A 15,478-nucleotide genomic window follows, 5' to 3' on the forward strand; every position below is an offset into this window, starting at 1 on the left:
TCCTCGCTTAGTCTCTCTCCCCTCACTCAGTCTCTCTCCTCACTCAGTCTCTCTCTCCTCGCTCAGTCTCTCTCTCCTCACTCAGTTTCTCTCCTCACTCAGTCTCTCTCTCCTCACTCAGTTTCTCTCCACACTCAGTCTCTCTCTCCTCACTCAGTCTCTCTCTCCTCACTCATTCTCTCTCCTCGCTCAGTCTCTCTCCTCGCTCAGTCTCTCTCCTCACTCAGTCTCTCTCCTCACTCAGTCTCACTCCTCACTCAGTCTCTCACTCTTCACTCAGTCTCTTTCTCCTCACTCAGTCTCTCTCCTCACTCAGTCTCTCTCTCCTCACTCAGTCTCTCTCCTCACTCAGTCTCTCTCTCCTCACTCAGTCTCTCTCCTCACTCAGTCTCTCTCTCCCGACTCAGTCTCGCTCCTCACTCAGTATCTCTCCTCACTCAGTCTCTCTCTCCTCCCTCAGTCTCTCTCTCCTCACTCAGTCTCTCTCTCCTCGCTTAGTCTCTCTCCCCTCACTCACTTTCTCTCCACACTCAGTCTCTCTCCTCGCTCAGTCTCTCTCTCCTCACTCAGTCACTCTCCTCACTCAGTCTCTCTCTCCTCCCTCAGTCTCTCTCTCCTCACTCAGTCTCTCTCTCCTCGCTTAGTCTCTCTCCCCTCACTCACTTTCTCTCCACACTCAGTCTCTCTCCTCGCTCAGTCTCTCTCTCCTCACTCAGTCACTCTCTCCTCACCTAGTCTCTCTCTCCTGACTCAGTCTCGCTCCTCACTCAGTATCTCTCCTCACTCAGTCTCTCTCTCCTCGCTTAGTCTCTCTCTGCTCGCTTAGTCTCTCTCACCTCACTCAGTTTCTCTCCACACTCAGTTTCTCTCCACACTCAGTCTCTCTCTCCTCGCTCAGTCTCTCTCTCCTCACTCAGTCTCCCTCTCCCCACTCAGTCTCTCTCCTCACTCATTCTCTCTCCTCACTCAGTCTCACTCCTCACTCAGTCTCTCACTCTTCACTCAGTCTCTCTCTCCTCACTCAGTCTCTCTCCTCACTCAGTCTCTCTCTCCTCATTCAGTCTCTCTCCTCACTCAGTCTCTCTAATCTCACTCAGTCTCTCTCTCCTCACTCAGTCTCTCTCTCCTCGCTTAGTCTCTCTCTGCTCGCTTAGTCTCTCTCTCCTCACTCATTCTCTCTCCTCGCTCAGTCTCTCTCCTCGCTCAGTCTCTCTCCTCACTCAGTCTCTCTCCTCACTCAGTCTCACTCCTCACTCAGTCTCTCACTCTTCACTCAGTCTCTCTCTCCTCACTCAGTCTCTCTCCTCACTCAGTCTCTCTCTCCTCACTCAGTCTCTCTCCTCACTCAGTCTCTCTATCCTCACTCAGTCTCTCTCTCCTCACTCAGTCTCTCTCTCCTCGCTTAGTCTCTCTCCCCTCACTCACTTTCTCTCCACACTCAGTCTCTCTCCTCGCTCAGTCTCTCTCTCCTCACTCAGTCACTCTCTCTTCACCTAGTCTCTCTCTCCTGACTCCGTCTCGCTCCTCACTCAGTATCTCTCCTCACTCATTCTCTCTCTCCTCGCTTAGTCTCTCTCTCCTCGCTTAGTCTCTCTCCCCTCACTCAGTTTCTCTCCACACTCAGTCTCTCTCTCCTCACTCAGTTTCTCTCCTGACTCAGTCTCTCTCTCCTCACTCAGACTCTCTCCACACTCAGTCTCTCTCTCCTCACACAGTCTCTCTCTCCTCACTTAGTCTCTCTCCTCGCTCAGTCTCTCTTCTCACTCAGTCTCTCTACTCTCTCAGACTCTCTCTCCTCACTCAGTCTTTATCCTCACTCAGTGTCTCTCCTCACTCAGTCTCTCTCCTCACTCAGTCTCTCTCTCCTCACTCATTCTCTTTCCTCGCTCAGTCTCTCTCCTCACTCAGTCTCTCTCCTCACTCAGTCTCTCTCTCCTCACTCAGACTCTCTCTCCTCACTCAGTCTCTCTCCTCACTCAGTCTCTCTCTCCTCACTCATTCTCTCTCCTCGCTCAGTCTCTCTCTCCTCACTCAGTCTCTCTCTGCTTACTCAGTCTCTCTCTCCTCACTCAGTCTCTCTCTCCTCACTCAGTCTCTCTCTGCTTACTCAGTCTCTCTGCTCACTCAGTCTCTCTCCTCACTCAGTATCTCTCCTCACTCAGTCTCTCTCTCCTCACTCAGTCTCTCTCCTCACTCCGTCTCTCTCTCCTCACTCAGTCACTCTCTCCTCACTCAGTTTCTCTCCTCGCTTAGTCTCTCTCTCCTCACTCAGTTTCTCTCCTCACTCAGTATCTCTCTCCTCACTCAGTCTCTCTCCCCGATCAGGCTCTCTCCTCACTCAGTCTCTCTCTCCTGACTCAGTCTCGCTCCTCACTCAGTATCTCTCCTCACTCAGTCTCTCTCTCCTCACTCAGTCTCTCACTCCTCACTCAGTCTCTCTCTCCTCACTCAGTTTCTCTCCTCACTCAGTCTCTCTCTCCTCACTCAGTCTCTCTCTCCTCACTCAGTTTCTCTCCTCACTCAGTCTCTCTCTCCTCACTCAGTCTCTCTCCTCACTCAGTCTCTCTCTCCTCGCTCAGTCTCTCTCTCCTCGCTTAGTCTCTCTCTCCTCACTCAGTTTCTCTCCTCACTCAGTCTCTCTCTCCTCACTCAGTCTCTCTACTCACTCAGTCTCTCTCCTCGCTCAGTCTCTCTTCTCACTCAGTCTCTCTCTGCTTACTCAGTCTCTCTGCTCACTCAGTCTCTCTCCTCACTCAGTATCTCTCCTCACTCAGTCTCTCTCTCCTCACTCAGTCTCTCTCCTCACTCCGTCTCTCTCTCCTCACTCAGTCACTCTCTCCTCACTCAGTTTCTCTCCTCGCTTAGTCTCTCTCTCCTCACTCAGTTTCTCTCCTCACTCAGTATCTCTCTCCTCACTCAGTCTCTCTCCCCGATCAGGCTCTCTCCTCACTCAGTCTCTCTCTCCTGACTCAGTCTCGCTCCTCACTCAGTATCTCTCCTCACTCAGTCTCTCTCTCCTCACTCAGTCTCTCACTCCTCACTCAGTCTCTCTCTCCTCACTCAGTTTCTCTCCTCACTCAGTCTCTCTCTCCTCACTCATTCTCTCTCTCCTCACTCAGTTTCTCTCCTCACTCAGTCTCTCTCTCCTCACTCAGTCTCTCTCCTCACTCAGTCTCTCTCTCCTCGCTCAGTCTCTCTCTCCTCGCTTAGTCTCTCTCTACTCACTCAGTCTCTCTCCTCGCTCAGTCTCTCTTCTCACTCAGTCTCTCTCCTCATTCAGTCTCTCTCCTCACTCAGTCTCTCTCTCCTCACTCAGTTTCTCTCCTCACTCAGTCTCTCTCTCCTCACTCAGTCTATATCTCCTCACTCAGTCTCTCTCTCCCCACTCAGTCTCTCTCCTCACTCAGTCTCCCTCTCCCCACTCAGTCTCTCTCCTCACTCAGTCTCTCTCCTCACTCAGTTTCTCTCCACACTCAGTCTCTCTCTCCTCACTCAGTCTCTCTCTCCTCACTCAGTCTCTCTCCTTGCTCAGTCTCTCTCCTCACTCAGTCTCTCTCATCACTCAGTCTCTCTCTACTCACTCAGAGTCTCTCTCCTCACTCAGTCTCTCTCCTCACTCAGTCTCCATCTCCTCACTCATTCTCTCTCCTCGCTCAGTCTCTCTCCTCGCTCAGTCTCTCTCCTCACTCAGTCTCTCTCCTCACTCAGTCTCACTCCTCACTCAGTCTCTCTCTCCTCACTCAGTCTCTCTCCTCACTCAGTCTCTCTCTCCTCACTCAGTCTCTCTCTCCTCACTCAGACTCTCTCCTCACCCAGTCATTCTTGCTCTTTTTTTCTCCTTTTCTCTCCCTTTCCTTTTCTGTCTCTGCTCTCCTGCTCTCCTCTCTCTGTCCTTGTCTCTTTCCCATTTTCTACTCCTCTTCTCTCTCTCTATCTATCTCATTCCTTATATCTCTTCATTTCTCTCTCTCTATCTACTGTATGTGCTGATGAGTATTTCTGCCTTCTCTCTGTCTGCTCCAAACTCAATATCTCCCCACTGCTATTTCTAATCATGAAGGACCAATTTGTCTGCCTCCTTCCTGGTTCCAACACATTCCTGTGTGTGAGAGAGAAAGAGAGAGAGAAAGAGAGAAAGAGAGAGAGACATGGTGGCGTATTCTCTGTTGAGGTAATATAAACACATGAGGTGAAGTCATCGTCATATCTGAAAATATTTCATCCTTCTCAGACATCGCTGAATTATTCAAAAACGGTTTTATTTTGTACTCCTCTGCGATGCTGAATGTTTAGTCAGAGCCTCCTTAGACTAACACAGATATAACCACAAACACACCAGAAATGTATCAATGATTAAAAAGAGCAACTGCAGTTGCACAGAAAGCGTGAGGGTTTACTGCATTTTTTATTCATTAATGATATCATTTTGCTGTGCAGTCTAACTATACAACGCTAGCCAACGTTCTGAGCAGATAAGAAGAATACAGCCTATGTAGCAGAAGTGGTTCAGTGAACTCTGCATTGCATAATGACAAACTCTGCCTGAGACCCGAAGACGGAACTTAGCTCCGAATACTAATACTAATGCCATTGCTCTAGTTTAATGGGCTAATGGGTTCTTAAATTAGTCTTTCTGTGCTACTGGGGTAATCCTCTCTGCTCATTTAAATAAAGAATCTAAAACATCCCTCAGTTAGATGGCTTGGTCTGTGCTGTGTGTGGGCTGCCAGAGAGGTCAAGAGGCACAGCTGGCAGACACTCCCTCACACCTACAAGCTATTCATTTAGTATCACCCCAGGCTGTGTAAAAAATGTCTCAGAACAAGGGAAGAATGGCTGATTCCAGAGCCATTACCTGCTGTGCCCCTCTCCGGGCATTGACTGCAGAGCTCAGAGAGGATGATAAGGTGAGGTACCATTACAGCACAATTGATCGGCATGCACTTAAGTCCAATCCAGAGCCTGTTGCACAGGCCAGAGACTCCGCCCCCCAGATCCAGTGACTTGACCAGATGTGTGTCTTTGTGTTTTTATTCTTAGGGTTTTCTCTTTTTTCACCCTCCTCCTTTTTCTGCATCAAGGATGAAAAGCTGACGTGACCAGAGTCCCTTAGCGTGTTTCATGTGTCCAAGCAGGTTACCAGCAGCTCCAGGGAGTCTGGACCCCCTGCCAACGCACGCACACACACACACACACACACACACACACACACACACACACACACACACACACACACACACACACACACACACACACACACACACACACACACACACACACACACACAGAGAGAGAGAGATAGGGTGTGTGCAACATCCTGCATGTATCTTTCCCTGGTTGGGCATGACAGTCCATTTCCGAGGCCAACAACCCAAATCAGATAGCAGCTAGCTGGAAGGGATGGAGGGTATTCTCCTGTTGAGGGTGGGAGAGATGGATCCCTACTGCTCCATGCTTTATGGAACAACAGACACAGACACTAACAGGCAAATAAACATTAGCTCACTGAGCCAACCTGCCTGCAGCCCCACCCCCAGCTTAGCCCAGCCATATCCAGCTCTGTTGCAGTGTTCTTTACGAGAACGTCTTTTAAACCCAGACAGCCAGCGTGGCCTGACATAGATCAGAGCAGCTCCTACCGCGCTCTGACAGACAGAGTCACGGCCCACGCCATAAATCCAGTGCTCGCTAATAAAGCAATAAAAGACCATTAAAAGTCAGCGTCCCTCAGGACACAGAGATGGATGGGAGACAGGCAGTGGGTCCAGATACCTGACTCCCATCCTTTATGTTGACACTTTGGATACATCCCCTACACTGTAGACAGCTTGGAGACTGTATAAACATCTGGAATCTTTATGCCCGTCTTTGCTACTCTTTCTTTTCATGACACGAGCAGTGATTGTATTCTCCTTCCTTCCTTCCCTCCCTCTCCTCCCCCCTTTTATTAATACCTTATTCATGTCTCTCTCTCTTTTCTCTCTGTCCTCTTTACCTCTTCTCTCATTTTTGTCTTTCTTTGTTTCTCTCTCGTCTCATCTCTTCAATTTGTTCTCACCCCATGGAGGTGAAGGATCAAGAAGTTTAGAAGTTCAGAGAGCGGCGGTGAACCGCTGTAGACCGAGAGCAGTTGGAATTACAGAGGTTGTGATGAAAGATACAGAGAGAATTACCAACAGTGAGTCACTGACTGAGAGAGAGAGAGAGAGAGAGAGAGAGCTAGAGAGCTAGAGAGAGAGAGAGAGAGAGAGAGGGAGAGAGAGAGCTAGAGAGAGAGAGAGAGAGGGAGAGAGCTAGAGAGAGAGAGCTAGAGAGAGAGAGAGAGAGAGAGATAGATAGAGAGAGAGAGAGAGAGAGAGAGAGAGCTAGAGAGAGAGAGAGACAATAAAGCCCTTGAATTGAATTGAGAGAGTGAGAGAGAGAGAGAGAGAGAGAGAGAGAGAGGGAGAGAGCTAGAGAGAGAGAGAGAGAGAGAGCTAGAGAGCTAGAGAGAGAGAGAGAGAGAGGGAGCAAGAGAGAGAGAGAGAGAGAGAGGGAGAGAGAGAGAGAGAGATAGATAGAGAGAGAGAGAGAGAGAGAGAGAGAGAGAGAGACCAGCCTCCCGCAGTCTATCGAGCAACTTCACAGCAAACATAGCCAAAAGAATCTCTGACAGGCAAATCGCCCGATAACCGCAGTAATTCATCGTGCTTTGTGTCCAAATTATGATTAATGGAAAATAAACAATGTTGATGTGGAGCTAGGTTTGATTTTCTATGCACGGCGCCACAGCCCCTCTGAAGTTGAGCTAATCCTGGGTCTTTAGCGGTGAGGAATGCACTGGGCTCATTGACTCCTCCACCCAGCTGACTACGTGCTATATACCTATGGACCAGACCAATCAATGGGCCTTGTCTCATGGAGAGAGGAGGGGCTGAGTCCTCGGCCCTAAGCCCGCACACTCACGGCCAACATCCTGATTATTTCAGGCCTCTCTGTTGCTAATAACCAGGCTGGTGCCGGCTAGCACGTAAATATATTAATGGCCAAATGTGCCACGTGTGCAAACGGGCGGGCCAAGGAGAGAGAGAGAGGGGCTGGAGAGAGGCAGGGTAGCCTAATGGTTAGAGTGTTGGACTAGTAACCGGAAGGTTGCAAGTTCAAATCCCCGAGCTGACAAGGTACAAATCTGTCATTCTGCCCCTAAACAGGCAGTTAAGCCACCGTTCCTAGGCCGTCATTGTAAATAAGAATTTGTTCTTAACTGACTTGCCTAGTTAAAAAAAAGAGAGATGGGGGATGAGAGAGAGTGGCTAGGGGGGAGAAAGAGAGATCAATTGTTCATTTTACAAAGTCAGTGAGTTGTGTCAGTGGTGTCAATAAGTGAATTAATTTGTCTGTGGGTCTCCAGAGCATGACATCGTATCACTCTGTTCCCCTCTTACCCTCGCACTCATACATAAAACCAATGCTAACACACACACACACAGAGAGACAGCCAAACACACATACACAGAGACAGCCAAACACACTACACCACACACACACATTGAATTATATGTGTCATCCTCTAACACCCCTGAGCAGGGCATTGTCCACTGATCCTGTGAGTGACATCAGTCCTCCTCAGAGACAGTCTCCTGACCGGTGGCAGCCTGGAGCTCTCATTACAAAGCCATCACCTCAAACACACTATCGCAATACTCAGAGAGATCACTGGCTCTGCCTTCAATACAACAGAGAGAGAGAGAGAGAGAGAGAGAGAGAGAGAGAGAGAGAGAGAGAGAGAGAGAGAGAGAGAGAGAGAGAGAGAGAGAGAGAGAGAGAGAGAGAGAGAGAGAGAGAGAGAGAGAGAGAGAGAGAGAGAGAGAGAGAGATTGTAAATACAACCCATATTTATGCTTATTTATTTTATCTTGTATCCTTTACCATTTGTACATTGTTAAAACACTGTATATATATATATAATATGACATTTGTAATGTCTTTATTGTTTTGAAACTTCTGTATGTGTAATGTTTACTGTTAATTTGTATTGTTTATTTCACTTTATATATTCACTTTAAATATTATCTACCTCACTTGCTTTGGCAATGTTAACACATGTTTCCCATGCCAATAAAGCCCTTGAATTGAATTGAATTGAGAGAGAGAGAGAGAGAGGCACAGGTACAGGTACACACAAAAAACAACACCCATCTTCTCTCACACAGGCACAAATACTCACCTGCAGAGAAAGAACAAACCACCCTCCATCTTTCCCTTTCAGTCTTTAGTCCCACAGGTCTAAATCCCCCTACAGCCTGTAGTGCTGCTCTGGGTGCTGCTGTGACTGGTGTAGGCTCTATCAGTGGCGTTAGTTTGCAGCCCTTCACAGTGGCCCCATGCTAGGCCTACACTGGGAGACTTTAATAATCACACACACACACGATGTCGCTCACGCTTACCTGCACATCTGCCAGCTGCCACAGCAACATGCCGCGAGCAGGGACAGGAGCAGATTGCATCCTGGGTGATATATACTGCACCATGGGTAGGAGCCGTGTCTGTTCAATTACAATCATTACCGTCGCTTACAGGGGATCTGTCATCACAATGAATCTTATCAATGAACAAAATCCCATTGTGATCAATCAACCAACCCAACTGTGAGGAGAAATGTATTATTTACTTTATCCATAAAAGTGTTTGCATCGTAAAATGAAGATGGTGCTCTTTACTTGCGCAAACAAATGCCTACCTCATTCGTACTTTCTCTTTCTAAATGGCTGCTGTTCCTTAATCCCAGGGCTTTCAGGGTGAGCTGTCCATCAAAGCCAGCCCTGCTAAATGGAATCAAACTCCTGCTTGATTGGCCTGAGCCAAACAGCCAAACAGCTCTGCTGGAGACAACAGCGCCTCAGATTCCATTACGTAGAGTGAGGCCAGACATCACAGAACCCTGGGAGGCAGTGGGACACATGCAGGACGAACGAAGGAGAACAGCTCAATGGACCACGGTGCAATATGTCTCTCCTCCCTCTGTTCTGCCTCTGTCTTCCAGGGCTCGCCTTCCTCATTCACACACTACTTTTCCAGGCTGTTACACACCACACATTTTCATCTCCCTCACTGTATTACTGCAGCCTCCTGGGGCACAGAGAAAACAGACTCAGAGAGAGAGAAGGGGAGAGCGATAAAAAGGAAGATAGAGGGTGAGGGACAGTAAGAGAAAGAGACAGACAGAAAGAGAGAGGGGGGAAATAAGGGGAGAGAGAGTAGCAGAGAGAGATAAGGGAGAGAGAACACAGGGGATTCCATCTTTCTTTAATGGGATCCCTTAAAGGTTCAAAGCAGACATTTTTATCTCAAAATCAAATAATTTCTGGGTAACAATTACGTACCTTACTGTGATTTTTTTTCAATTAAATTGATCAAAAACGAACGAAAATAGCTCCTTTGCAAAGAGCAATTTCTCAAGCAAGAATTTTGCTAGGACTGTCTGGGAGTTGTCCGAGTGGGGAGGGGAAAACGGAAAACGAGCTGTTATTGGCAGAAAGGTTTGGAACTCTCTTTCTTGATGGGTGGGCAATGGTAATGGTGATGTCACCAGGCAGGCCAAAACTCCATCCCACCAAAACAGGCTGAAATTTCAGTTCTTAACCTAAAAGGATATTGTTATAGTTTTCACAATTCCACACTATTATTCCAATCTAATAGTGTGGAATTCTCATCGACGGGGCTGTAGTGGAGCAGGTTGTGAGTTTCAAATTCCTTGATGTCCACATCACCAACAAAATGGAATGGTCCAAACACACCAAGACAGTCGTGAAGAGGGCACGACAAAGCCTATTCCCCCTCAGGAAACTAAAAAGATTTGGCATGGGTCCTCAGATCCTAAAAAGGTTCTACAGCTGCAACATCGAGAGCATCACTGCCTGGTACGGCAATTGCACTTCAGAGGGTAGTGCGTACGGCCACCCCAGTCATAGGCTGTTCTCTCTACTACCGCATGGCAAGCGGTACCGGAGTGCCAAGTCTAGAACAAAAAGGCTTCTCAACAGTTTTTACCCCCAAGCCATAAGTCTCCTGAACAGGTAATAAAATGGCTACCCGGACTATTTACATTGTGTCACGCCACCCCCCACCTGCCAACCCCCTCTTTTACGCTGCTGCTACTCTCTGTTCATCATATATGCATAGTCACTTTAACTATACATACATGTACATACTACCTCAATTGGCCCGAACAACCAGTACCCCTGCACATTGGCTAACCAGGCTATCTGCATTGTGTCCCACCAACCACCCGCCAACCCCTCTTTTACGCTACTGCTACTCTCTGTTCATCATATATGCATAGTCACTTTAACCATATCTACATACTACCTCAATCAGCCTGACTAACAGGTGTCTGTCTGTATGTAGCCTCGCTACTTTTATAGCCTCGCTACTGTATATAGCCTGTCTTTTTACTGTTGTTTTATTTCTTTACCTACCTATTGTTCCTCTAATACCTTTTTTGCACTATTGGTTAGAGCCTGTAAGTAAGCATTTCACTGTATTCACTATTTCACCTGCTGTATTCAGCGAACGAGACAAATAAACTTTGATTTGATTTGATATATATATATATATATATAAAACACAGGAAAATCACGTTTTTGACTGCACTCGGCCTTTAACCATTCACTCTCTTTAGAGAGGCTCCCTTTGATTAAAAAAAGCAAGGGCTCAATGGATTTCTAACTCACACATCATACTCTTCATGACAGTGGGTTGTGTCCTCTGCCTTCTGCTGCTCATGGCACAGGCACACATACTCCCTCTAATGTGAAACTGCCCTACCTTCCTCCAGGCTACCCCAGAGGTGACACTGATCTCTGGCTGCACCCTCCATCTCAGCCTGGCCTCTATGAAAGCTCTGATGGAGTGTTTTTTCTCCAGCTCCTGTGCTGCATTAGGATGCGATTGACTCTAATATCTCTCTGGAGACTACCCAGTACAGTACAGTATGGTTCGGGCAACAGAGGAGAGGATGAATGGCCATCAGGACCAATCTCACTTACAGATGAAAGGCCTCCCACTCTCCTCTCTCTCTCCTTCTCTCTACCTCCCTGCTGGGAGGATCTCTCCTCTCCTCCTCTCTGGATTGCACAGCATCAATCACAGTGGCACACAGTGAATCTGCTAATGCCAGCGTACAGCTGATCTCAGATCAGTCTGTCGCACTGCTATCCGGGATCCCTCTGTTATTCATCTAGCTTATCGCCCAGGAGTATCTGGTCTGTCCCCTCCCTGCCTGCTTAGCCTCATACTCAAACACAATCACAAATGCACACAATACACTCCTCCGCATTCACAATCACTCAGCCAGATAAATCCCCTGCATGTCGGGAGGAAAAGGATGGCCATGCCATGTAGGAGCCTCACAGGATAGGCCTTATTGCTGTCTGGTGGGGGTTCTGAGAAGTGGGAGAGGAGTCTGGATGTGGGAAGGTATAGAGGAGGGGGTATGTGGAGATAAAATGGAACCACAGAGGCTGACAAAGGGGAAGCAACATAGCTTGGAGATATGCTGGTGAGAATCCTCAATTCTATCGCTTTCCCTCAGAAAAGTATGCCAGGCCCATGTACAAAGAGGTGTGTGTGTGTGTGTGTGTGTGTGTGTGTGTGTGTGTGTGTGTGTGTGTGTGTGTGTGTGTGTGTGTGTGTGTGTGTGTGTGTGTGTGTGTGTGTGTGTGTGTGTGTGTGTGTGTGTGTGTGTGTGTGTGTGTGTGTGTGTGTGGCACGCATGTGTATTGACGATGGTTCAGTGAAAGAGGAGGCCAGGTTTGCTAGAGTAATCTCATTGAAATGTAGAGTACTGCACCTATCTTCATGTTACTGTCATTGAGAATTAAGTCGCCAAACCTTTCCTCTCTCTGGGGACCTCTCCATCTCCCCCTCTGCACTGTACTAATGACACGGTCCCTGTAGACTGCCACTACCGGACAGAGAAACAATGGGGAAATAATTACACTCTTTCTCACTCTGTACAAAATGCAAAGCAGGGGATGAGAGAGAAGAGCAGAGAGGAGGTGGTGGGGAGGAGGAGGGTGGGGGTTAGAGACAAGGATGAGAGAGAAGAGCAGAGAGGAGGTGATGGGGAGGAGGAGGGTGGGGGTTAGAGACAAGGATGAGAGAGAAGAGCAGAGAGGAGGTGATGGGGAGGAGGAGGGTGGGGGTTAGAGACAAGGAGCAGAGAGGAGGTGATGGGGAGGAGGAGGGTGGGGGTTAGAGACAAAGATGAGAGAGAAGAGCAGAGAGGGGGTGGTGGGGAGGAGGAGGGTGGGGGTTAGAGACAAAGATGAGAGAGAAGAGCAGAGAGGAGGTGGTGGGGAGGAGGAGGGTGGGGGTTAGAGACAAGGATGAGAGAGAAGAGCAGAGAGGGGGTGATGGGGAGGAGGAGGGTGGGGGTTAGAGACAAGGATGAGAGAGAAGAGCAGAGAGGAAGTGGTGGGGAGGAGGAGGGTGGGGGTTAGAGACAAGGATGAGAGAGAAGAGCAGAGAGGAGGTGATGGGGAGGAGGAGGGTGGGGGTTAGAGACAAGGATGAAAGAGAAGAGCAGAGAGGAGGTGGTGGGGAGGAGGAGGGTGGGGGTTAGAGACAAGGATGAGAGAGAAGAGCAGAGAGGGGGTGATGGGGAGGAGGAGGTGGGGGTTAGAGACAAGGATGAGAGAGAAGAGCAGAGAGGAGGTGATGGGGAGGAGGAGGGTGGGGGTTAGAGACAAGGATGAGAGAGAAAAGCAGAGAGGAAGTGGTGGGGAGGAGGAGGGTGGGGGTTAGAGACAAGAATGAGAGAGAAGAGCAGAGAGGAGGTGGTGGGGAGGAGGAGGGTGGGGGTTAGAGACAAGGATGAGAGAGAAGAGCAGAGAGGAGGTGATGGGGAGGAGGAGGGTGGGGGTTAGAGACAAGGATGAGAGAGAAGAGCAGAGAGGAGGTGATGGGGAGGAGGAGGGTGGGGGTTAGAGACAAGGATGAGAGAGAAAAGCAGAGAGGAAGTGGTGGGGAGGAGGAGGGTGGGGGTTAGAGACAAGGATGAGAGAGAAGAGCAGAGAGGGGGTGATGGGGAGGAGGAGGGTGGGGGTTAGAGACAAGGAGCAGAGAGGAGGTGATGGGGAGGAGGAGGGTGGGGGTTAGAGACAAGGATGAGAGAGAAAAGCAGAGAGGAAGTGGTGGGGAGGAGGAGGGTGGGGGTTAGAGACAAGAATGAGAGAGAAGAGCAGAGAGGAGGTGGTGGGGAGGAGGAGGGTGGGGGTTAGAGACAAGGATGAGAGAGAAGAGCAGAGAGGAGGTGATGGGGAGGAGGAGGGTGGGGGTTAGAGACAAGGATGAGAGAGAAAAGCAGAGAGGAAGTGGTGGGGAGGAGGAGGGTGGGCGTTAGAGACAAGGATGAGAGAGAAGAGCAGAGAGGAGGTGGTGGGGAGGAGGAGGGTGGGGGTTAGAGACAAGGATGACTAACAATTACAACATAATAGGGGTTGGTTCTCATTTCTGCTCTCATTAACATGCACCAAGTCATTTTCTTCTTAATTTGTGTGTGTGTGTGAGAGAGAGAGAGAGAGAGAGAGAGAGAGAGAGAGAGAGAGAGAGAGAGAGAGAGAAAGAGAGAGAAAGAGAGAGAAAGAGAGAGAGAGAGAGAGACGTGATTCCCATGCCAAAAAAAGCCCCTTTCAATTGAATTGAAAGAGTTTGTGAATAATATTAATATTTATTCTCTATTGCATGATGTCTGTTTCTGCACATTAATAAAAGCCTTTCACTTCAGTCCAGCCCTGCTGTGAGTAGAGCGTTCAGCTGCGCATTTTCTCACTGCGCGCAAACGTCTCCGCTCCTTCTCAATTCTCGCCAGATCAGGATCCAGACGAAGCCGTTAGAACCCCGGTGAAAAAGAGCCAGATCAGCTGAACAGCCTTACCGACCACTCGATAGCCGCTAATAAGCAGCACCGAGCCCCGATTAACGCTTATTTAACCTCGCACTGAACACTGCATCAATCTCACCGTTTGTTTCTGTTTTACACTCTCTACCCTTACTGCGAGCAGATTCAAATGACAGTGGATTGGATTTTTCTAAAGTTCCCTCGTTTTAATTTAAGACAATCTACTGCAATCCAGTGTAAGGATTTAGATTAAGCAATGTAAAGAAAACAGGAATCTGAAGTGACTTTAATGGCCAGAGATTGAGGATAAATAGTTTCATTCTTGTATTTTTCTCCAAAACGTCCTCCTCTCACAGGGTGGTCATTGAGCAAATTGAGCACAAATTGAGCACACTATAGAGACCCAGAACATCAAAGTTATTTTCTCCTTTAGCAGTAACCACCCCTCCTCTGTGCGGCATGAAAAATGGTAGCCTGCCTAGTGCCTACACCTTCGAAAAGCAAAGTCGTCTCTTGACCCTGGTCCCTATTTCATTAGCCTATCACTGAACGTGTGCGCCCGAGCCCATGGAACAGTCACGAAACAAACAGGAAAGCAGGTGATCTATACAAATCAATGCACGGAATTAAGAATGAAAATTACCCTCTTACCTAAATCTATAAAACCGGTGGAATAGTCAAATTGTTTAGGAATCCGGGGGATAGCACGCTTGCTGTGTTACTTTTTCTTCACTTCACTGAATCCGGTTTCCGACTATAAACCAATCCTTACAGCTGCCTGCCAATCTGGCGAAGCCGGCCACAATCAGACGAGCAGCAGGGTGGGCTACAGTTTATCCGGGTACCACCGCGCTGGAGCTGGGTGAGCTGTCTGAGTTTGGTTACAGACTGGATCCACCCTCTAGTTACAGTATCTTACTGCGTCCCATAAAAACGGAAACCAAACGAAGACAGTGGCATAGAGATGTAGAGGTTCATGACAGAAAAAAAGTAACCAAAAGTGAATACATCCAAAAGAGCGAAAAGAGACTAATGTTTTCTAAACGTTCAACACTAGTTCATTGTGTTATTGACAATGGTCCCCCGCCAATGCCCGTCAGACGGGTTCGCTAGCCGCTGGAGAGATGCAAGAGTGATGGTGATGGTAGAATGATAGTTGCGCTCCCCCGCGCGCACACCTCTCGAGCTGGGATCGATTTGACAGGAGAATTGTGAGCTGTCTTTCCCATTCTGAACACATGCGCTGCGCCCGCCCGCCCCATTTGCAATCTATCAAGTATAGGCTACGTTCAGTGATGTCATAGTTTACAAGTCGCCAAGTGACGGATGTGCTGAAATGACGGCATGGCAAGTCTGAGGAGAAGACCAAGTGATGATGACGAGCTCAGTGCGATTCAAAAGTTATTCGTTTGTCAGCCTTGCGTTTCTGTGGGCTGGGGGGGTGGGGGTCCTCTAATCGTTTTTAGACAGATTGGCAGATGCTCAACTATAGATCAATTTAATCGATTACACTTAGCATCACATAATAGGCCGGCTCACTTCCACACTTCAATCACATTACAAACGCTGCATAAATATCAATAGGCCAACTTGATT

At 48.5% G+C, this 15,478-nt stretch overlaps 1 protein-coding gene across 1 annotated transcript in view; it reads right to left on the minus strand.

The window, feature by feature from the left end:
* The window catches only part of LOC118940490 (chemokine-like protein TAFA-4), a 100,785-nt gene extending 85,581 nt beyond the window's left edge, over nt 1-15,204 (minus strand). Inside the window, exon 1 of the mRNA XM_036950575.2 lies at nt 14,534-15,204. The gene's annotated coding sequence lies outside the window, so the exon portion shown is untranslated. The remainder of the gene's footprint in view (nt 1-14,533) is intronic.
* Between the last annotated feature and the right edge of the window lie 274 nt (nt 15,205-15,478).

The sequence above is a fragment of the Oncorhynchus mykiss genome, chromosome 17, assembly GCF_057628025.1.
Source record: "Oncorhynchus mykiss isolate SJ-2025 chromosome 17, ASM5762802v1, whole genome shotgun sequence".
Classification (NCBI taxonomy): Eukaryota; Metazoa; Chordata; class Actinopteri; order Salmoniformes; family Salmonidae; genus Oncorhynchus; species Oncorhynchus mykiss.